Source organism: Cuculus canorus, chromosome 11, assembly GCF_017976375.1.
Source record: "Cuculus canorus isolate bCucCan1 chromosome 11, bCucCan1.pri, whole genome shotgun sequence".
In the NCBI taxonomy this organism is placed as follows: Eukaryota; Metazoa; Chordata; class Aves; order Cuculiformes; family Cuculidae; genus Cuculus; species Cuculus canorus.
In genome coordinates, this window is record NC_071411.1 from 1712805 (window position 1) to 1732658 (window position 19854).

Sequence of the window (19854 nt, forward strand, 5' to 3'; positions counted from 1 at the left end):
TGTTCCACAACAGAGCCCTCCTATTCCTGAGCCACCGAGACTCCCAAACCCATCTTCCTCCACCCAAAGAAGAGGCCAATGGTCCTACTCCTGTTCTCCAAACACAGCTGTGCTGCAGGCTCTCCTTTCCCCTTCTGAGAGCTTAAAGCTGGGGAATCTTTGGTATTTTGCCTTCTTGTAAGACTCTCCAGCTAGCACTTGACTTTGTGATTCTTGCACAGTACTGTTGGCTTTGTATACCTGTAATTGAGTGGAAAAACACACCTGTTCTCTCCAGGCCGAGGCGCAGGGCCCTTGCGGCTGGGATACAGCATTCCTGGGCTATTCAGAGCTAACAAGATGAGTAGCGTATGCTCCTGCTAGGAAAGGAAGAAAGGGAACAAAAGCCCTTTCTGTGACCTCTGCCATCTGAGTAACAGAAAACTAACTGCTAAACCCAGGCCAAAGCACTTCATCCCTTGTAAAGTGATAACTTGTGAGGCAGAATGCATCCTATCGACCTGTACAGAAAGCCAAACTTCTCAAAGAATTAATCCACGTCCAGTTCCCCGGGACAAGATATTCACTAACCAGCATGAATAAATCTTCACTCAACAACATCCTGGGCAGGAAGAAGGAGCCCTACACGGACTCTCATAAAGTCACGCTTCCCTCTCCTGTCTTTCAGCCAATCTACCAGCACAGAAATAAACACGGGACCAGGGGGACACATCCACTCTGGTTTAAGCTCCTCCCAGGGTTTCCAGAGCAGCCACCCTGAACAAAATGGAAAGGGCTGTTCACTTCTGCGTGTTCTCCAAGGCTGGGAGGCACAAGCTAGTGGGTCACTGGGATAACTTGGTGTTACAGAGGTAAAAGAGCAGACGGGCGGTATCAGGGCAGACGCCAGGAAGCCCGCCAGCTGCTGCAGCCTGATCTAGAGCTCCGCGTGGGAGTGCTCCCCAAACCGGGCTCAGGCTTCCTATCAGCACGTCCTGGAAACGCGTGCCGCCGGTCAGGCCACTATGGAGATAAGCAGGACCTTTCGGGCCCCATACAGATCCTTTCTCTAATAGAAAGGCTTGACAAAATTGAGCCCTGGGGATGACTGGCAACTTGAACTTAATTTGCTCTCTAAAACTGGGCTGCAATGCAGAGAGAGAGTTTTTCCAGGTATTGAAGAGACAGCTATTCCAGTAACTCCACGCTCCCCCCCTACTCCACTGAGTAGGTGAGCGAGCAAGACGAGGCTTATTCCAAGCGCTCCGAACCCAGGAGCCAGGGTCAAGAAACAAACAGACTGAAATGTTAGCAGTAAGGGTGTCAGGGTGGAATGGCTGCGTGTGGCCCGTTACTGGCCTTCAACCTGCTGACCCTTTAAAGAGGCACATTTCCCAAGTTCTCCCTGTCACTACAGGGGCTGAAAACCATCTTAAAAGAAAATCATGGACTATCTCATCACAAGAGAGAATTACGAATCCCAAGCCAGAGGCTTGAAGAAAAACACTAAGTCTGCAGAGAGGTAACAATTCCCAGAGCACCTCCTGATGCTGGAGATGGGTGAGGCTGTAGCAGCTCTCAAGGAGCCAGCAGCAAGGCAAACCCACCATCGCTGCCTGGAGATCTGCTTCTAGCAACCAGCAGGCTCCCAGGGCAGGATTTGTACCACAGCAGCTCTGCCCACTCCCAGCTTCTACCCCTTCTCTCCATTCCAGCCTTGGGTGATACAGGAACACCCACAGGAGGGCCATCACTTGTGTGTATTTGATTTGTAGAGATAAGATGGGGTTTCTGAGTTAAAAAAATACAAACCAGCCACATCACCGAAACTGTTCAGCTCGCTTCTGGGTGTCTCCGCAAGTCACAAAAGCTGGGTCCTGCACTTGAGACACAACAACCCGATGCAACGCTACAGGCTTGGAGAGGAGTGGCTGGAGAGCTGCTGAGAGAAGGACCGGGGGGTGCTGGTTGACAGTTGGCTGAAAATGAGCCAGCAGTGGCCCCAATGGTCAAGAAGGTCAGCAGCATCCTGGCCTGCATCAGGAACAGCGTGGCCAGCAGGACCAGGGAAGCGATCCTTCCCCTGTGCTCGGCACTGGTGAGGGGGCATGCCGAATACCATGTTCAGCTTTGGGCCCCTCTCTACCACAAGGACACTGAGGGGCTGGAGCGTGTCCAGAGGAGGGCGATGGAGCTGGGGAAGGGTTTAGAGCAGAAGCCTTGTGAGGAGCGGCTGAGGGAGCTGCGGGTGTTCAGTCTGCAGAAAAGGAGGCTGAGGGGAGACCTCTGTGCAGCTCCTGAAAGGAGGTTGGAGCAAGGTCTCTTCTCCCTGGTAGGCAGTGACAGGACAGGGGGAAATGGCCTCAAGATGCACCAGGGGAGATTTAGGTTGGACATTAGGAGGAATTTCTTCACTGAAAGGGCTCTCAGGCCCTGGCAGAGGCTGCCGAGGGAGGTGGTTGAGTCCCCATCCCTGGAGGGATTTAAAGGACAAGTAGATGTCGTACTTGAGGTCATGGTTTGGTGGTGGACTTAGCAGGGCCAGATCAATGGTTGGATTCAATGATTTTAAAGGTCTTTTCCAACCAAAACCATTCTATGATTCTATAACACTCTGATCGCCTCCCCGGCACTGAGCAGAGAGAGGCTCTTCCAACACCACCTGTGAGCAGCACTGCCTTCCCACCCAAAGTCGGGACAGACAGGGACAGGGCAGGCGCTACCCTGGCGTGGAGGGCACGGCTGCCTTGACTTCCCTGTCTCTTGTCACATTTTTTCACTTGTGATATTGGTGTAGAGACCTAAGGAAACAGAAGTCCTGGGAGGAAGTGAGTCAGGAAACCTGCACTGCGTGGCAGGGGGAAGCGTGACTCAGGGCGCCCAGTGCTGGCTGCTCCCCAGGGCCCTGGACGAGGTGATAAGATTGTGTAATCCCCAAGATAACTCGCTGCACATCCTAATTCTGCTGATCCTCCCAGGGGAGGGAGGGGTGCCTCTGCTGAGTACTGTACATTAGCTGATTTCTTAGAATAAACTGAGGCAGCTCCCTGTGAACTCATTGTGGGGGAAGGAGGATGCTGGGCTCCCTGCCTGTGCTGTCAGAAGAGCCAGGAGCTACAGAAGCACTGAATTTATCAAAGGCACAGCAAAGACCTGGCAAACTTCTTGTTTAGTCTATTTGTTCTTGCACAGACAGAGAGTGGAGGGACATAAGTACTTGAAAGCCACAGAGGAACCTGTTCTTCAGCCTGAAGAAGAGAAGGCTTCAGGGAGACCTTCGAGCAGCTTCCAGTACTGGAAGGGGCTCCAGGAAAGCTGGGGAGGGACTTTTTTCCAAGGGCATGGAGTGATAGGATGAGGGCAAATGGCTTTAAATTGGAAGGGGAAAAGATGTAGATTAGACATTAGGAAGAAATTCTCCATTATGACAGTGGGGAGGCCCTGGCCCAGGTTGTTCAGGGAAGTTGTGGATGCCCCATCCCTGGAGGTATTCCAGGCCAGGTTGGATGGGGTTTGGAGTCCCTGATCCCGTGGGAGGCGTCCCTGCCCATGGCAGGCGTTGGAACTGCATGGGATTTGAGGTCTCTCCCAATTTCAAGACATTCCCCCTTGTTCTGTCACTCCATGCCTTTGTAAAAAGTCCTCCTCCAGCTCAGCTTTCCTGGAGCCCCTTTTAGTACTGGAGGCTGCTCTAAGGGCTCCCCAGAGCCTTTTCCTCTCCAGCCTGAGCAACCCCAACTCTTTCTGCTTGTCCTCATAGCAGAGGTGATCCAACACTCAGATAATCTTTGTGGCCTCCTCTGGAACCGTTCCAACAGTTCCATATACTTCTTATTCCATTATAATTACTTACAAGCGTGTGTTAGCTCTTCTGCCCCTGCAGACGCTCATGGTACCCATGCATGTCATGGGTACGGGACAGGGATGATGCTATGTCCAGCCAAGCAGGTACTCGCAGGTTTCTGTTTAAATGACGTTTTGTGAGCCTGACTTAGCTGCTGACACCTCCACACCACGAGATGCCTGCACTCTTTTGCAGTGCCTCCGTTTCACGCTTTGAATCTGTGCTAATAGGAAAGCATCAGGTGGAAGAGCTTATTTTTCTAGTTACTGTTTTTCAAGACACTGCCTGGCCCAGATCACTTCCAAGAAATGAGACAGCTGAAATAAACTTTCGCAGGCTCATCAGCAGCATGAACATCGCTGTTCTGGCAACTTCCCACGCTTTAGCAAGAATCGGCACAAACCAAGACGAGACCACACGCAGCAGAAGGGCTGAACAGCACATGCTGGGAACTGCCCGTGGCAGTACCTTCAGCACCTCTGCAGACACCAGCAGCAGCGAGCAGCCTGCACTGTGCCTTTACACTTCAGCAGAATACGTGGTTGAGTAGAAAACCCTCCCTGACACTGTTTATCCAGGCAGCTAACCAAACCACAGCGCTTCCACCGCAGTGCCAGGGGAAGGGCTTGGGTTGGAAGGGACCTCAAAGCCCATCCAGTCCCACCCCTGCCATGGGCAGGGACACCTCCCACTGGATCAGGGGCTCCAAGCCCCATCCAACCTGGCCTTGAACACCTCCAAGGATGGGGCAGCCACCACTGTTCCGGGCAACCTGGGCCAGGGCCTCCCCACTGTCATCACAAAGAATTTCTTCCTATGCGTAATTTACATCTTCCCCCCTTCCAATTTAAAGCCATTTGAACCTCATCCTATCACACCATGCCCTTGTAAAAAGTCTCTTCCCTGCTTTCTGAGGTCCCCTCCAGGGACTGGAAGCTGCTCTAAGGGCTCCCTGGAGCCTTCCCACCCAAGAGGCCATGCTTTCGGACAGGATTCACTCACCACAGCCTCTTCTCTGCCTTGTAAAACACATTGCTGGCTATGTGACCTGGAACTTGAACAGCAGTTAAGCCATTCAGGGTACAAGATGGGGCAAAGCAGAGTCTTGAGACCTCCACTGCCTCAGCCCTCTATGCCAGGAAACCAAACAGCCACTTTGATGAACACTGCACAGGCACAAAAACCATCTCAGAAAGTCATCTAATTGCATGCAGCTATCAGTGCCAGCTTAATAAGAGTGAATTTGACACCCCGAGGTTACCCCACCCCCTTCTATCGTCTCCTCCTTTGTGTGCCCTCTGACAGATGCCAGGCTGGCCTTCACAGTGGGTTTGTTTGCTTTCCCGGATGAATGCTTCGAGGAGCTGAAATCAGGGGCCAGCCCTCATCAGAGCCCGACTGAGAAAGCAAAGCCCCCAGGCCGACCCAAATCAACCTAATGACCTGTGTCAAGTGAGAAGTCTAAGCCAATTTTAGGCACAGAAGGGAAAAAGCGGAGATTTTCTTTCTCCTCTGAATGCAGAAATCCCAAAACACTGGAGGAGAAAAGCCTTTGGACTGCTTGTCTTTGGCTGATTGTATCCACAGAAATAACAATAGAAATGCTCGCTTCTGCTCTGTTCTGGTCACCTTAAGCTGTTTTCTGGATCTCATCAGATTAATCTCGGCCATCAGACTTAGATACATTTGGCACCGAGGCTATGGCTGTGACAGTCACAGCTGTGGAATAACAAGCTTTGAGTCAGCCCGAAGAGAGAAGCAAATGAGCCGGTGCATTTCCACTGACCCAGTAATGGTTTGTGTTTCCAGAGAGATCTCCGCCTGGGGACCCACAGGCATCAACAAACCCTGGTGATCCCCAGGCGAACCACAGGATCAGAACATCCTACACAACACACAGGGGAAACTGAGGCATCAGAGAGCAGTGCTTGGCCCCACTCGTGATGCAAAAAGCAGAATCCAAATAATAAGATTATGAACTACAAACTCTCCTCCCTATTGGTAACACAAACACAGCCCCTTGCATCAGGAATTTCATTTAACTGATGGGAATTCACCCTACAGCACAGTCTTTATATGGCTCTACAAGCACATTCTCAAACACTCTATCAGTGTACAGCACTACGCTGTGATTACCCTCTGAAGAGCTACCTTAGCCAGGACTGTTCTGGAGGAGTCTGTGGCTGGGAAGTTCTTTGCACTCCACAAGGCACGCTCCTTACCCCAGGGAGGACACCGACAGCACCGGAGCAGCCTGCCCGGCTGAACTGCTGCTGGTGCTTCAGTTCTGCTAGGCAGGGTAAAAAGAGAAAATGTGCTCCTAGCATGAGTCTAGAGAATCTGAATTACATCAGGGTACATTCAGGCAATGATGTGACATGGTATTTCAGAGTGGCTTCCAGACACAGAATGAAGAAAGCCTTTGTTCCTTTCTAAAAGATCCCATTAAGGCCTTTGTGGCCCCTCTTGGTGCAGCGAGGGTTAACCCAGGCTTGCACCAGGGACGCAGATCAGCTCATCTTTTCCATTCAAGCCAGAGGCTGCTACAGAAAATGCTGGTTTCTCGATGCTCGGTGACTTCCAGGAACAGTGAGCTAAACTCAGCTGCTCTTCCCAGCACCAGCTGAGGGGGCGGCAGGGGATGGAACACAGCCCTGTTCTTGGAAGGCAGGAAAAAATAAGGCTCTGGCAGAGCTGTGCAAACTCTCCTCTCTCCCTCCTCCCCTCCCCAAAAGCCTCTTTCAGCATCTCTAACTCCTCAGGGTACAGCTGGGTTGGTTTTTTCCCTTTTATCAAATAAACATAAGAGCAATGCAAGAGAACTGCAGGCGATTCTCAAGCTGAGAGAGGTTAAGTTAATCAAATAAATAAATGATAAGCTCCTCTCTATAAGCTCCCACACGCCTCGTGATTTTGCTCAGCTCAGGGCATGACCTACTGTACTTCTTAACATTTTCCTGTCAGAAAAACACAGAAAGCTATAGAACCATCCAGCTTGTGGAAACTATTTCTGGCTGCTTTATCTTCACTCAACACAAATTCCAAGGGATGGTTGGATACTTGGCCTTCTCCCAGCCTGGCTGACTGCGAAGGGAGCAGACAGTAAGCTCATTGCTATTTTTCTATGGAAACAAACCATCTTTTAGAGATGACAAGCATCTGGCTTGTAGGTACGGAATGCTGAATGAGATTCAGGGAAATAGAGCAGTCACCAGCAGGGAGGAATGAGGATGGCCCTGAGGCACACAGCAAAGGAAAACAGGAATCAGACCCAGTTTGTTTCACTCTTCCCTGCAAGCTGCCCTTGAAATTCAAGGCAGCTGCATTGAGCTGTGAACAGAGGGAGAAACTCTGTTTGCAGCCTTTGCCGTCAGCACCACTGCTGGATGAGAATTCTCACCGTCTCTTGTACAGACTCAAGCCTGGCCCTGCAGAAGAACAAGAGCCAGCCTATGACATGTGTTGGTACCCAGCAGACCAGCTCCCGTGTCAGGCGTCTTGGCCAACAGGCCGGGAATGAATGGGCTCTGCGGTGGCTCAGCCCAGGAGTGGTCACTCCGGGACAGGGCCGTGGCGTGCTGCCACCCAGTCGCTGCAGGAGAAGCTGCTCTCCTAGATACACGGTAGCTGCTCAGCAGATAAGGCTCCTGTCTCCAGCAAAATCAGTCTCTCACGTATTGCAAGGGTTCCATGCACTTAAAATGCTGTGTTTTTCTCAGTTGCGTGGTTTTTTTTCCACCAGCTGGACAGAAGAAAAATGCAAACCTGCATGGTTACACAGGCTTTGAGCAGCCTGATCCAGTGGGAGGTGTCCCTGCCTATGGCAGGGGGTTGGAACTGGATGGGCTTTGAGGTCCCTTCTACTCCAAACCGGTCCATGATTCTATGACTTGGAAGTTCCCTGCAATGCCAAGGCCATACACACACATTTAGAAGACAAGCACACTTCATCGTTATCCTTCACGGGTTTCAGGGTGATATAAAAAAAGCCCCCAAACCCAGGGAACAGCACCAAACAATATAGAGTCAGCAGCAAGGTATGAGACCAGTTTACAGGAAGCTGAACATCTTCCACTCGTGGATTTCTAGCTTCTCTGACACCAGTTACGAGACCGAAGCACCCTGCTGTCCCCCTGGGACTGCTGCCCCCCACCAGCATGACACACCATTTATCTCTGCTACCTTCAATTAGAAACGGGAAGCAAAGAGTCGGGCACTAGGCTCATTTTTAGCTGTGCAAAACTGCGATGACCTAGTTACTCGCCTATAAATCAGTGGAGATGTGCTGATTTACCCTTGGTGAGAAATTGGTTCATTAGCTAGAATTAAAGAGGCCCAAGCCACACCATTTAAATTTGAACAGCGTTCTTGAACACCCTGTTCAGTCCAGGAATTGGGATTTGCTTGGTGCCTTCCTATATTTAGCATACAGTAATGTAACTGAAGCAACAGAATTAGACCCGCAAATAGACTGGTTTCTCAGTACTTAATCAAGGGCCTTTTCCTAGAACTGCAGAGGGCTGAAATTAAAAGAAAGGAATGTGTGGTAATCAGCCCCATGGAGGCAGGAGGAAACCACCATGACTTTAAACTCCAAACACTCGTTGGCCAGCTGAATGTACCCTTGTTTAAATTAAACGTGGCTTTGCAGTGACCTAGGCCAGGGATTGCATGAAACACTTTGGAGTGTGCAGCCCACGTACAAGGAATTACTGAACGGATGCAGCTCTCGCCGTCTGGCAATTCACTGTGTAATAAGAACAGCCTCAGATCCTATCCTTAACAGATGGAGAAAATGACAGATCCGAGGTACCTCTGCAATAATGCTGATGCGTGCATGTCAGCAGCTTTTGTGAACAGCAACAGGTAGGGAAAGGAGGGACTGAAAGAAATCCAGCGCACAAGCTGCACAAAGCAGGCAGCAATCAGCTGCAGCAGCACTGAACAACAGAGCCAGGAACCAGGGCAGGGGCCCGCAGCACCGCGCTTGTTCAAATTCTTTATTAATAGGTCTGACGATGGGAACTAGAAGACTCCATTTTCCATCCTTCTCCACCTTCTCGTTTTTAATGAGGGGCTGAATAGGAGAATCACATTGAAAAATATCTTTTTTTTTTCTGGCACCAAGTTTCATTTTATTAGGAAAACCTCCTCTTTGCATTCTAACCAAACAACAGCCAGAAGAATAAGACAAAGAGAACAGCCTGTGAGCAGGGACACAGTCAGGCATTTAAGAAGTGCTGAAATGCTTCAGAAACTGCCATAGCCATCAGCTGGCAGCAAGTGAAAGGCAGCTCCGCTTTTATGTATTTCTACAACATCATCACTCAGGACTCCCAGTGCCCGTCAGGACAGACAAAGACATCAACGCAGAGCTTCTGATTAGCTCTTAAATACATGTCGGAGCAGCATTTTCTGGCTTTGGCAACGCCCTCGTAGAGGTCGGTTGTGCCTGCCCACCTCCTGCTCTCGCTGTCTGCACCTGTGCTGCACGCAGCCGGAGCAGCCCGGCACGCGCACCGTGCCCCTATAAACAGCCTCCAAATGGCTTTTGCCAAGGAAGTTTTAGGTTCCCACATGTCAAACTGATTTCTCTTGGCAAATCTTCCTGCATAATGTGGGATCTCTACTGCACTGAGACAGATAAGATAAAAAGATTATGAGTTCCCCTGCACTGGTTTCATACACTGCATTCCCACTCCCAGCTACTGCGGGAGGCAGGAGGTGAGGACAGAGCTGAGAAGGAGAGAACGTAAGGAAGAGGAACAGCATATGGGAGCCGGACAACAGTAGCACAAATTCAAAGAAGCCGCTGTGCCTTTGCTTTACCCCGAGGCCAGCCAGCCAAGAAGGAAGGGCCCAGCTCCCCTCCCCACTGTCACCCTGCGGCAGAAAAGCAGCGCTGGACTCTAAAGCCGAATCCAAAACCCACTCACTCGTGGCTCCAGGTACCAAGAACTGATTATGCAAAGACGCAGCAGGGAAAGCGTTTCTTGTGTGGTGCAGATATTTTTCAATGCAGGTCCACAAAACATTAGAGCATAATTAAGCTTCCATGAATATTAATAATTCCATTTGTCATTCCATTTCTAGTTCTCTTCTTTCCACTCATCTAATAATTAATATTGCTTTCACATCATCATTACAGATACCAGCTTGATAGGAGGGAAAAAAGATTAGGCTGAGAATCTTAGTTGTAATGTATGATGACAAATAACATCAGGTGCAAATTGCAAACTGTGAGTGCAGAAACTGCCCTATCCTCAGAGTTCGCCTAGCAACACACCAGCCTCTCCAATATGCACAGGGAGAAGCAGTTCCTAGAAGAAAACGGAGAAGGAATCATTTACTCTTGAATTACAAAACACTCACTGGAGACACAAGCGCATTTGAAAACTACATGTCAACCACAATTCAGGGAAACGCACTCCAGGGTTTCAAGAAAAGCAGAGTTACCTTCCTATAAAGGCAACATTTAGGAAATTGAAGTGGAATCACTGCCTCTGCCATTGTGGAGAACCCACTGGAGCTGAGGACAGTAAGGAGTAACGGAGGATGAGGAGCTGGTGGGGAGGTAGGGACTGTGCAGACCGAGAGATGATCAGAATCGGCACATGAACTAGTCTAATGCTTCACCCTCAGCCTTGCTTTCTTGTCCTCCCAAAGGCACGCTGTTCCTCTGGACAGGCTTTTCTGAAAGCTGCAAGCTTTTGCAGGAGGAGCTCAAAGGCACTGGCAGGTAAGCGGCACTCAGGCTGCCTTTCACGTGTCCTTGAAGCGCTTCCTTGGGCAACACCTCACACTTCTATGCTCTAATTTGTTACGCAGCAGCAGTCTGGGCTTTTTCATCTCATCCGGGCCTTGATCCGACAACAGGCGAGCTCTGGTGAGCAGCCCAGTGGACACACAGCCAGGAGGCAGAAAAGACCTTCACAAAGTTAATCCTATAAATCTTTTTTTTGGAGCTGGTGCAGAGGTGGGAAAACTCCCTCAGGTCCCAGGCGCGCTGCCTACAGAGCGGGCCAAGCCCTGCAGCGGGACAGTGTCACAGCAGGCACAGAAACTCAACAGCGAGCCTTTTCTCTAGCAGGGAGGCTCGACGCTGTGCACACTCCATACTCCCTTCCCAGCCCGGCAAAAGAGGAGCTACCGATTCAGCATCTGCATCATCCTTCAGAACAGTTCCAAAGGAAATGAATTACTAAGCAGGCAGGAGCTCACCAGTGGAGAAGATATCCAGGAATAACCAGCATGCTACCACCTCCCACTGACAGCTAGTCCAAACCTGACTCTGCTTTGGGGGAGGATAGCTTTGAATCTCAGCCTCCTCACTTCCCTCTCAAACCTTTTTTGACCCAGAGCCTTTTTCTTTTGATTAGATGGCTCTGAACGAAGTGTTCCTGAAGAAGCCGAAGTGTCATTCTGTGCTGTAAGAGTCACAAGAGAGGCCAGGTTCCCAGCAGGTACACAAAGGGATCCTCTCCCCGGGGGCTTGTCCCTAAGCCCACACTGAAAGAAGGAGCCAGGGAAGAAGTCCTTCCCTCTGGACTCCCCACAGCACTGTTTTGCTTGACTAATCCAGTTTGCCTTTTGGCATATTGAAACCCTAGCTAAAAATCCAGCGTCCTGGATTCCCCCCATATTAAAAACTGCCATCTGCAAACCACCCATCATCTTGGCATCTCCGCCAGGGCTCTCGCCTGCCTGTTATCTGAATATGTACTTTCTAAACTGCTTATTCCTAGTCACTGTTTTAGAATACATCTTTCTTGAGGCTTAATAATTTAGAAATTAATTCATTATCCTCCTGTGATTCCAGCACATTATTCTGCTGTCACCAAACACTGATCAGAAATACTTACTAAATGCTTCTACTTTTCATCATCATTAACAATTGCGCCATTTCCATTTCAAAGAGCCCTTACACAATTCTTCTGTTTCAAGCATAATGTTTAAATTCCTTATCATCCTTGAAGATAGCAGCCAAGGACCATTTTACATTTTCCTTTTCATTTGCAGTTTTCTGCACTTCATTTCTAATTTATTTTAACTCCCGTCCCTTACACATTGCTTTTACTTTTGTTTAAGGACGGCAGGAGGAACACAATGTTCAGCTTTTATGAAGATGCCTCTTTCCTGAGGGCAGAATCACAGTTCTTCACTATATAAGCACTGTTCTTAAAAACTATCCAATTCTACTTTTTTTTTTCCTATAAAACACTCCCCAAGTGTAACTCAAAAAGTCTTTTAACTTTGGGTAAATAATGTTACATCATTAGTTGGGAAAGTCTTCTTTTTACTTAGATTGATTTTTAACAAGGTAACAGTCATGCAGATACAACAACTTCTAATCAAGCTCCAAAATCCTCTGCTCCCAGATGTGCTGGGGCTGTTAAAACACTACTCAATGATTTCTTGAAGGCCACGCACCCCATAAATCTTTCCACTCAGAGAGGCTGCACCTGCTGATTTGCGCAACCATCATGCACTTATCTTCTCTGGATGCAGATTCCAGGACTCTGGTTGCACAACAGCCACTGAGTCAACTAATACACATCCCCACCATCAAGTGAGGATGTTTCTGCTCTCCTTGGCACGCAGAGCATCCTCCCGCTGCTCTGACCGCGGGCTGGGCTTGAGAGTTGGACCTCAAAGAAGTGCTGCTGAAATGGATGTGAAAGACTGGGAAGTAAAAAGCTGGAAAAGAGCAGAGAGGGACAACAAGCGAGCCTAAATTCTGCACAGTGCTGATCATGATGGAGGCTGGTGGCTGGGGACTGAGACCCCGCTGCCCCTGGGGGACTCCAGCAAGGACAAAGGGAATGGCATTTTTTACCTACGCACATGGAATTCAACAATTAAAAAGCCAGTCACAATTAAGTGCTCTGAATTTTATTTTCAAAGGCAATTAGCCTTTGGTCAGATTGGCTTTTCCTGCTTGTCCCCAACTCCATGCTCCTCAGCCAACCAAACACAACTAACAACTGCTGCGCAACCAATACTATAACGTAGCAGTAGCATCTTGTGAGGTTTGTGATGCTCTGCTGCTGCCTTGAATTCTCCTGTGCACAGAATTAGTGTCTTTGAGAGGAACGTCTGTACTTTAACCACATCTCTTCATTGTCATATGAAAAACTCCAAGGGATGTTTGTTCACTAAACTCGTTATGAAAACCACAGACATGAAGCAAAGTGAGAGACTGCAGGCAAAGACGGCTCCTCTGGCCCACAGCACAAGGGGACAGCAGAGCCTTGTGCTCTGGCCCACAGCACAAGGGGACAGCAGAAGGAGGGCATCGCTCCCCTCCTTCCTTGCATGACGACCCTTTGTTTTCAAGGCCCTCCGAGGAGTCCCCTTCTAGCAAGCCCAGTCCAGAGGGCAGAGTGCAGGGCAGGAGCTGCGTACCCACCACACATCACATCAGAAACAGCCTCAGCAATGTCCACCTGCCTGAACTCACCCCAAGCACCGTGTTTCACTTAGTAGTACACCAACATCAGAGTAGAAAAGCCATAAAAAGTGTGTCATCCTCACTTCCCAACACTGCAGGTTTCAGTTACCACAGGGCACAAAGCTCGATACTGATCGCGTAAGGGTCTCAAGGCAGAGCAGCGACTTACCTTGAGTGAAAATCTCAGCTGATGGAGGCCTCTGCCCAGTCTCATGCACCACTGTGACTCCATTCACACTGGAGTTAACAGTCGTTAACTGGTTTAAAGAAAGCAAAAAATAGGTAACCTCACTTTAGGGGAATATCTTATTCCAGGAAAAACTGATTCTCTAAACAACACATTGGACTTCCTTAGTTTTAAACTAATTCAACACAAGATCAGGATCGTAGCGTCCTAGAATCATAGAACAGTTTGGTTAGGTAGGGACTTCAGAGCCCATCCAGTCTCACCCCCTGCCATGGGCAGGGACACCTCCCACTGGATCAGGGGCTCCAAGCCCCATCCAACCTGGCCTTGAACCCCTCCAGGAATGGGGCAGCCACCACTGCTCTGGGCAACCTGGGCCAGGGCCTCACCACCCTCACGGGAAAACATTTCTTCCTGAGATCTCATCTCAATCTCCCCTCTTTCAGCTGAAAACTGTTCCCCCTTATCTTGCTGCCGACACCGACCCAACTAAATGCAGACATCTCACTGAAACACCCAGAACAGAAGCTTGTTTGAGGGTCAGTGGGGACAGGAGGATGGATTCCACCTGACCCTGACCGGCACTCATTGGGCAGTGCCAGGCACTGCGTACCTTCAACAAGTTTTGTTACACAAAAGCTGTGCTGACCATGTTATTATTTCACAGGCTATCCTTTCTCCTCTATATCTCTTCATTACATCACATAGAAAACAGTTGATCTCAGCTATCAAACAAACACAGTGCCTGCTGCAAGTCTGAACCAGGCTGAGGAACAGATATTACACACAGATAGGAGAGCTCCAAGTGATCTGAGCTGCAATAAGTGCTCAGATCTGAGCTGCAATAACCATTTCACAGCTAAGTGTAATGCACAGTGTGCTGTTCAAACCACAAATTAGCAATGACATGGAATCAGTTCAAGTAAAAAAAGTAAATCAGAACTTTGCCTTAAAGAACAGCCTTTTTAATCAAATCAGGTGTTTTTCATTCTCAGAAAAGCAATTTTCTCTCCCAGCATTTTAAGGACTATGGTTATTTTACCATTTCTTGTGCAGAGCTATATAAAACCTTTTCTTTTTCCCATATACTAAGCCTTGAACATCTCCGTTTTCAAAGGCTGTCAGGGTTGGTGTGACTCTCTTTCCTGGAGAGAAGTGAAAACTATGTTTTCCTTATCTTTGAGGCACACAAGTGAGACAGGGTTTGTTTCCTTTTAATACACATGCAACAGCGAGACAAAACAAAAGTGACCTTGTGTCCACACAGTCACCTTGGGAAGGCAGCCCTTTCACCTGTGCTTGGTTTCACAGAGGGGGAACACTACGAAAAGGGAATATATCCACTCAAAGACCTCTACAATTAACAACGACACTGAAAGTAAATACAAAGCACAACTCTCCACTTCTTCCTTCCTCACACTGAACCAAGCAGTGCTCACGTTCGGAACAAGCCACCACGAGGTTAATCCAGTGCCCTTTGTCCACACGCTGTTACAGCCTCCTCACCACCACCCTGCTGACCAGAACTGACCTACTTGCTGCGCCCTCACAGCATAGCGCCTCTTGGCTGCTCTGCCAGCGAGGAAAACAGGTCAGGCAGACAAAAACTGAATTCATACCTACTTTGAGACACCTTCGCTCTGCCAGAGAAGTGGAAAGAAGCCCTGCTGCAAAGGAGAACTGTGCCCACGTGCTCTCTACCGGAGACAAACTCCTAATTTACACCTCACACCCACCTGGTTCCAAGCAACACCTGCATGAAGGGCAAGCATTTAGCAGCCCTGGGGCCGGTAAAAAGGCCATTTCTCACAGGTGCCCCCCGTTACCACTCACTGAAATGCTTCACAGAGGTCATCCACCCCCAGGACCCACTGAGCTCAGCACGGTGGCAGAAGCCAATGCACACTGGGGCTGTTCAGCCTGGGGGAAAGGAGGCTGAGGGGAGACCTCCTCACTGTCTACAGCTCCTGAAAGGAGGTTGTAGCAAGGTGGGTGCTGGGCTCTGCTCCCAGGTAACAAGTGATAGTGTTAGCGTAGAGACAAACACATAACCATTCCAGGTAGGTTATATGTGGTGCTTTATTTCGAGGCCCCGGGAACCTGGGGTAGTGAACTCTAATTCTTCAGCTAAATTAACGTTTTTCCAACAATAGGACGAGAGAAACTGGCCTCAAGTTGTGCCAGGGCAGGTTCAGATTAGACATCAGGAAACATTTCTTCAACAAAAGGGTTATCGAGCACTAGTAGAGGCTGCCCAGGGAGGTAATGTAGTCCCCATCCCTGGAGGGGTTTAAAAGACAGGCAGAGGAAGTGCTCAGGGATGGATCAGTAGTGGACAGGGATGCGTGGACTCGATGATCTCAAAGGTCTTTTCCAACCAAACAATTCTGTGATTCAAGGACCAGAATATTTTCAAACACTCTGGTCATTGTTTTCATTGTGATTTCAAAGAGAACAAACAAAACCCAACTATCTGATGCTCCTCAACCCACACAAAAAGTTACATCACAGATACAGCTCCTGGATATCCTGCTAAAGCCCCTGAGAGGCCCAGGAGCTTGGTGTCAACTTCAAACCTCTAAATGAGACACCTGCCAGCAGAGACAGGAGCTTGGAGACAAGCATCCATGTGAGCTGGTGTGATCAGTGTAATGGATCCTCCACCCCTCCTTGCAGAGATTTTATTGGAGCTGGGCAGGCAACAGGCAGGTCATGAGTCACTTGGCATGAGTCACACCACCATCAGCCCCTCCCAGTGGTGTCAGGATTCCAGGTGGAAAATTACAGGTGTGGTGTAGGCCAAGGCTGAGTAACAGGTCAGTCTGCATAGCTGCATTTCAGATACTTCCAATAGGTCCATGTGAATGGATCAAGCATGGAGAAGGTGCAAGTGCTTCAGTAAAGTGCTGAAAATGAGAAGCACTACACCTTCATAGCAGCAGGTTAGAAGAGAAGCACCTTGCACAAATCTCACTGTGATATGCGATGATATTGGCAGATGAACTTCACTCTCCCTCAGTGATGTCCTTTCTCTGTCTGATATCCTTGACTCTGGCACAGTGAAACGAAAGGCAAATGCCTCACCGCCTGCAGGGACTGCTGAGCACTGCTCCTCCTGCTCAGCAGCAGCACAGAAGAGTCAGACCGAAAGGCATGACGCTCAGGCGAGTGTAGTTCCTCATTTGTGTAGGTTTTTCTCAGAGCATTACATCATGTTAGCTCTCTTCCTCAAGTGGATTCCCTCCCCAGAGCCCAGTGCTACAGCCTTGAGCACAGACTTCAGCACCACACAAACAGCCCTTCCTCCTCCTCCCTGACTCTTCAGCTACACTTAAACCCAAACTTTGGGCAGCAGACAGCGCAGAATGCACATCCCGTACAAAAGGAACATTCCATAACCCTAGATAGAAAAGTGGACATTAAAAACATTAAAAACTGCATCTGCCCGAGCAGCTGGACCACACTCTTCAGCCGAGCACTGAGCTCTGCATTAAGGGCTGTAGAAGCGCACTCCTGGGCAGGAAAAGGGAAGGATGAGGGTAACCCCCACTGCCTGTACCCTTCTTGCTCATTTTATTAATCCATCTTCTAGTGTCGCCTGCTCCTTGTTTTGACCTGCTGCACCCTCCCAAAGAGACTGCAAGCAGTGATTGAACAGCATGAGAGGCCCTCCACATCCCGAAGGACCATGATTTGCCCCCTCAGTTATTTCTGGACAAAGTGGTACAAAATATGATCACAGAATTACAGAATGGTTTGGAAGGGACCTCAAAGCCCAACCAATTCCAATTCCAATTCCCTCCTGCCATGGGCAGGGACACCTCCCACTGGATCAGGGGCTCCAAGCTCCATCCAACCTGGCCTGGAACCCCTCCAGGGATGGGGCAGCCCCCACTGCTCTGGGCAACCTGGGCCAGGGCCTCCCCACCCTAACAGGGAAATATTTCTGCCTAAAATCTCATCTCAATCTCCCCTCTTTCAGCTCAAAATCGTTCCCCCCATCCTATCCCTGCACTCCCTGATCGAGAGCCCCTCCCCAACTTTCCTGGAGCCCCTTTCAGTACTGGAAGCTGCTCTCAGGTGTCTCTGGAACCTTCTCTTCTCCAGGCTGAATGAGCCCAATATGATGCCATGGTTATGACTGACACATTTCCAGAGGAGGCTCACATCACTTGACTCAGGCACGTGCCGAGCTCCATCCTGCCACGCTTCCCGTCTGCCGTACAGGAGGGTATTTATAAACCCCCTGTAGCTGGCTTGTCTTTCAGAGAAGGTGGCAAGGTCCAGTCCACGGGGTGCTGGAATTCTGCAAAGCAGAAGCAGCACTGGGCTCCCAATGCCTTACAGTTGACGGTGGAGTTGTTTTTAGTTCTTAACCTTTTCCTTCATGGCAGCAGGAAACCATCTCGGCGCAAGCAAACACGCTGCACCAGCACAAAGAATGACAGCGTCTGCCAAGCTAATTGTGGAGACAGGAATGGTAGGAGGACAGGACAGGAGGTGGGGCATCCTTAGCACACCAGTGATACAAAGTGAGCCACAAACAGGGACCGTGACTCCTAGGATAAAGGCCTTCCATTATTCAGTGCAGGGATTTCATCTTGACAATCATGGATAGGGGCAAGCAATTACAGGGAAACCGTGGCTGGGTTTTTCAAGGCGCCTTGTGTAACACACTCAACCGGTTTTCTTAAGTCTGAATTGACGCATTGACTCCATGGATTAATGGCAACTTCCAGTGCTCTGTTTAGTTTTAATGCCAAGTCAGGATCATGCAGGGGGACAAATAAATAAAAACGCTGCACAGAAACCCGAACTCAGCCGAGCCACCCCGTGGATATTGAGGCAAAATCCAAAGCAGAAGCAGATTTTTTTATTTCAGATGGGCCCTAACACTCCTCCACCTTTCTCCCATGTCCCTCTGATGCTCTCTGGGTCAGCAGCCAGAAAGAATGGGAAGTAAGAACGCTCATGTCTGATTAGGAGCTGAAAAAAGACACTTGCTCTGCCTTACTATTTCCTCTTTCATTCCTCTTGTTTCTGCCCAGATGCATCTTCTATTTATAGCTTGCTTCTTGCATTCTGCATCCCAATTCCAAAGAACTGCTGTTTCCAGGAATACCGCTCTGTGTTCCACCTTTAAGAGCTGAAATTCTTGGATTTTTTTTGCTTATCTATTTGCATTTTCCTCTCATTTTCTAGCCTGGAAAGTTCAGCTTGTTCTGTACCTGACTGTTTCTCAGTTCTGATCCAGGATAACACTGTAATTTCCAAAACGCTTTCAAGAAATTACTTCATTTTCTCTTAATCCAAAAATTTACTGACACCATTTAAAGCCTGTAGCAAAGCAACCTCCCCTGACAAAGGCAGCTCCCCTACACTTTCCTAGCCTCCCTCCTACAATTCCATGCCAAAAGGGACCCTTGGGAATTCTCCAGCAAAATTGGAGGCATTCTAAAAATCCATCCTAAACTCTATCCTAATCTTTTCTGACAAAGCTACCCAACAACAGCCACTGTGCAGAACTGGTCCAGAATGGAGCAGAAAGCCGCAGCAGCTGGGAAGCGGAGAGGGAAGATGCAGCACAGGGTCCTACCATGCAAGTCTGGGTTCTAAAGGATGCTGTGAAAAGGTGCTAAACCTAGTCAGTCTGGCCAAGTCTCTGCTCTTGAACACTAGATACAGCCAGAGCTGGGGCTCTACACAGCTCAGCGTGGCTCAGCATATTGGGTTTGTGTGGCAAGGTTTTGTGAGCAGGGGGAATACAAGGGTGGCTCCTGTCAGAAGCTGATAGAAGCTTCTCGCATGGCCAAAAAAGCCAGTGGCAGATGGCTCCCAGAAGGACCTGCCACTGGCCAAGGCTGAGCCCATCACAGAATCATTGATTCATAGAATTGTTAAGGCTGGAAAAGATCATTAAGTCCAGCCGTGAAGGATAACTGAGGATCATAATCTAAGCTCATCAAGTCCATCAGCGATGGTGGTAGCTCCTCTGGGATAATACACTTATGAAGGAGAAAAAACTCCACACAACAGAAACTGCAGCCAGAGAGAGGAGGGAGAATATGTGAGAGAAACAGCTCCGCAGACCCCAAGGTCAGTGAAGGAGGAGGAGGTGCTCCTGTGGTAAAGACCGTGGTGAGGCAGGCTGTCCTCCTGCAGCCCACGGAGGTCCATGGTGGAGCAGAGATCTACCTGCAGCCCAAGGGAGGACCACACACCAGAGTAAGCAGAGGTTCTTGAAGGAGGCTGTGACCCTGTGGAAGCCCACACTGGAGCAGGTTTGTTGGCAGGACCTGTAGCTCCATGGGGGACCCATGCTGGAACAGTTTGTTCCTGAAGGATTGTGCCCCATGGAGGGGACTCACACTGGAGCAGATTGTGAGGAACTGT

At 49.3% G+C, this 19854-nt stretch overlaps 1 protein-coding gene across 1 annotated transcript in view; it reads right to left on the minus strand.

Moving 5' to 3' along the window:
• MAPKAPK3 (MAPK activated protein kinase 3) overlaps positions 1-13500 on the minus strand; it is an 87071-nt gene extending 73571 nt beyond the window's left edge. The window contains exon 1 of the mRNA XM_054076113.1: positions 13444-13500. The gene's annotated coding sequence lies outside the window, so the exon portion shown is untranslated. The remainder of the gene's footprint in view (positions 1-13443) is intronic.
• Positions 13501-19854: the final 6354 nt, after the last annotated feature.